Here is a 4482-nt window from a genome sequence, read left to right as displayed (position 1 = left end):
GCTGGAGCTCGAGTGCGTGAGAATGGATAAGCAAGGAGGTAGAAGGCGTGGGAAAAAGGGGTGAATCCTTGTCCCTTTATAAGGGTGGAAGAGACGATGCGCCTCCCCACTTGCCTGGTAAAATCGCTTATTCCCCAAGAACCATAATTGATGGCACAGTTGGGTTACCCACATCCGTATTGATGAGAATCCCGTAATAAGGGGGACACGATCTCTACTTTGACAAGACGTGTCAAGAAAACCGCTTCGCGATATGTGTGGTGCTGGTTGAGAAAAACGGTTCGAATAATGACCGAACCATGACATGATGTCATGCTGTCAAACGTGTCAGAAGATTGGATTTGTGGAAATATTATTCTCTCTACGATGGTATGTGGAACTTGTTTTGCAGAGCCGGACATTATCCTTGTGTTCAAAATCTTCTATGGAGTATTCGGAAGAAGAACCCGCCTTGCAATGCCGAAGACAAAACTGCGCGCTGGACTCATCGTCATTGAAGCCTGGTTCAGGGGCTACTGAGGGAGTCCTGGATTAGGGGGTCTCCGGACAGCCGGACTATATCCTTTGGCTGGACTGTTGGACTATGAAGATACAAGATTGAAGACTTCGTCCCGTGTCCGGATGGGACTCTCCTTGGCGTGGAAGGCAAGCTTAGCGATACAGATATGTAGATCTCCTTCCTTGTAACCAACTTTGTGTAACGCTAGCCCCCTCCGGTGTCTATAGAAACCGGAGGGTTTAGTCCGTAGGACAACATATAATCATACCATAGGCTAGCTTCTAGGGTTTAACCTCTATGATCTCGTGGTAGATCAACTCTTATAATACTCATATCATCAAGATCAATCAAGCAGGACGTAGGGTTTTACCTCCATCAAGAGGGCCCGAACCTGGGTAAACATCGTGTCCCCTGCCTCCTGTTACCATCCGCCTTAGATGGACAGTTCGGGACCCCCTACCCGAGATCCGCTGGTTTTGACAACAACAATTACCTTTTGAGTTAATTCATAGTAATGTTTGGACCTCTCCTGTTGCTAGTAACACTGGTTTTTCATATTATCTCGTTATCTTGGATGACTATTCTCACTTTGTGTGGACCTTTCCATTTCATAAGAAGTTCGAGGTTTCTGCCACTCTTGCGCCTTCTACTCTTACGTGTCTACACAATTCGGTCGTCCCATTCTAGCTTTGCAAACTGACAACGGGAAAGAATTCGATACCACCACCATCCGCAATCTTCTCTCCACACATGGCACTGTTTTCCGCCTTACATGTCCATACACTTCACAGCAGAACGGTCAGGTGGAACGCATTCTTCGCACTCTTAACGATTGCGTTCGTACCCTCCTCTTCCACGCATACATGCCACCTCGCTTCTGGCCCGACGCTCTCGCTACTGCCACCCTCCTCATTAACCTCCGTCCCTGTCGCACCCGGTGGAACTTTACACCTCACCACCTCCTCTTTGGGCCTCCTCCTTCATACGACGGTCTTCGTATTTTTGGTTGCCTTTGTTATCCTAGTATTGCCGCCACCTCTCCGCATAAATTCGCTCCTCGTTCCCTTCCGTCTGTCTTCCTCGGTTACTCGGCTAACATCAAGGGCTATAGATGCTATGATCCGGTTTCCCACCATGTCATCACATCCCGGCATGTTTATTTCGACGAGTTGTGTTTTCCTTTTAAACAGGAATAGCAAAAGGCTTCTACATCGGCGCTCGGCCCCTCTCTGGCCGACCCTGTCTTCCCTAGCTTCGCCCAACGACGTAGGGCGCCCCTGGACGCGCGGCCCTTCGGCTCCTGCCCGCTGCTTCGCCAGGCTCACCCGCCTCCGAGCCGACCTCCGAGCCGGCCACCGCGCCGGCCTCTCCGGCTGCTTAATCGCCGGGTCATGCGCTGGCCTCCGAGCCGGCCTCCCCGGCCCCTTCTTCGCCGGTTTCTGCCGGCCTCGCCGACTGCTACGCCGGCTTTCTCGACAGGATCGCCAGCTTCTGCCCCGGGCGTGTCGACGGCCTCTTCGCAGCTGGGCATGTCGCTGGCTTCTTCGCCGCCGGGCTTGGCGCCGGCACCGGTGGCTGTTGTGGTGCCACCGCCCGCTGGCCCTATCACTCGCTCGTGCCTGGGTGTCCATCGGTCGAGCACTCGCTACCCTCCGGATGAGTACACCTACATGGCTTCGACGTCTCCCTCATCACCGTCACCCCTGCCAACCTCCGCCCGTTCCGCGCTTCGTGACCCCATGTGGTTCGTCGCGATGAAGGAGGAATTTGACACATTGCAGCGTAATCACACTTGGCAGCTCGTTCCCCGTCCGCCTCAGGCTAACATCATTACCGGGAAGTGGGTGTTCAAGCACAAGTTTCATCCGGATGGTAGTCTTGACCGACACAAGGCTCGTTGGGTCATTCGGGGCTTTTGTCAACGAGCAGGTGTTGACTTCACCGACACTTTCGCCCCGGTTGTCAAACCCGAGACGATTCGGACTGTTCTTCAGCTAGCGGTCTCTCGCTCCTGGCCTATGCACCAGATGGATGTTTCAAATGCTTTTCTTCATGGTCATCTTGAGGAACAGGTGTTCTGTCAGCAGCCGACTGGGTTCGTTGATGAGTCTTCTCCGGATCATGTGTGCTTGCTCTCTCGGTCTTTGTACGGGCTCAAGCAAGCTCCTCGCGCGTGGTACCAGCGCATCGCAGCATTTCTTACTCAACTTGGCTTCCACTCCACTCGCTCCGATGCTTCACTGTTTGTCTACCACCAGGGTGATGCTACTGATTTTCTGCTGCTCTATGTCGATGACATCATCTTGATAGCATGCTCGACTGCCCTTCTTCGACAGCTCACTGATCGTCTTCGTGCTGAGTTTGCCATTAAGGACTTAGGTCATCTACACTATTTTCTCGGGATCGAGGTTATTCGTCGAGCAGATGGTTTTTTTCTTCATCAGCGGAAGTATGCTCATGAGCTTCTGGACCGTGTCGGGATGCTTAACTGCAAACCAGCTGCCACACCTGTCGATACGAAGGCCAAGCTCCCTGCCACAGATTGTTCTCCTGCTTCAGATGCTCCGTTCTACAGGTTGATTGTTGGTGCTCTTCAGTATCTCACTCTTACTCGTCCGGAGCTCCAGTACGCTGTGCAGCAGGTGTGCCTCCATATGCATGCTCCTTGTGATGCTCACTGGACCACGGTCAAGCGCATTCTGCGTTATATCTGTGGCACCTTGGATCTTGGGTTGTCACTTCAGGCTTCGTCCTCTCTCGACCTGACGGCTTATTCTGACGCCCATTGGGCCGGCTGTCCTGACACGCGCCGCTCGACTTCTGGTTATTGCGTCTACCTTGGACCATCACTCATCTCCTGGTCGTCCAAGCGGCAGCCTGTTGTCAACCGCTCCAGTGCTGAAGCGAAGTACTGCGCCGTTGCCAACGTTGTCGCCGAGTGTTCCTGGCTTCATCAGCTTTTGCATGAGCTCTTGTCTCCGGTTGACAAGGCCACGATTGTCTACTGTAACAACGTTTCTGCGGTCTACCTCTCCGCCAACCCGGTTCATCATCGACGCACCAAGCATATTGAGATTGATATTCACTTTGTTCGGGAACAGGTAGCTCTTGGTCATGTACGCGTATTACATGTCCCTACGTCCCAACAGTTTGTTGACATCATGACCAAGGGCTTGTCTACCGCGTCCTTCGAGGAGTTCCGATCCAGTCTTTGCGTCGACCATGGTGCCGCTTCGACTGGGGGGGGTGTTGAGATGTAGATAATATATGTGTATTTCTTATACAACAAGCCCTCTTTCTTTCATGTATAGTTGAGGACGTGGCTACCTCTTGTACTTATATATATGTGCATATTGTACCCGATCAATATATCGTGAGTTGCATAATTCTCTACAGATACTACTGTTGGTAGAAAACCCCGACGAGGACGAAGGGGCGGCCCGCCGTCTCCGGCCAGATGCCGAGGCGCCGGAGGAAGAGCGGGTCGGTGAGGAGCTGACGCCACTGCTTGCACGTCGCTGCACAGCGGAGGAGGTCCTGGAAATCCGGCAGACGCTTGAAAACGTCGCGGAGGATGTCGTCCGTGAGTCCATCGCCGGCAGCGGCGCGTGCCTTTGGGCTAAATCTGATCGGGTATAGGGCACGCAGCAGATCGATTGTTACAAGTCACACGACCCCCGCCCCTTGCAATTCTGGATCCCTGATGGGCTGGGCCAAATATGTTATGCAAATAAAGATGTAATAAAAAGATATGCATTCCCTTCATTCGGATTATTCATTTCTTCGATAAGTATTTTCGGACGGACATAACGTGCGACGGTGTGAGCATCCACCCTGCGTGCGCTACGAAAGTGATCTGTGTCGACGAAAGGGAAAGCACCGGCACATATGCATGGAGACAAGGAAGAGGTGAAGAATAAACACATGACGTTGCTTCTCTTTTGCGTGGCAGAGGAGCAGATCCTTCGCTGCGGCGCCACTCA

This window comes from Triticum aestivum, chromosome 2A, assembly GCF_018294505.1.
Source record: "Triticum aestivum cultivar Chinese Spring chromosome 2A, IWGSC CS RefSeq v2.1, whole genome shotgun sequence".
Classification (NCBI taxonomy): Eukaryota; Viridiplantae; Streptophyta; class Magnoliopsida; order Poales; family Poaceae; genus Triticum; species Triticum aestivum.
Note: the sequence above shows the minus strand (reverse complement) of the source record.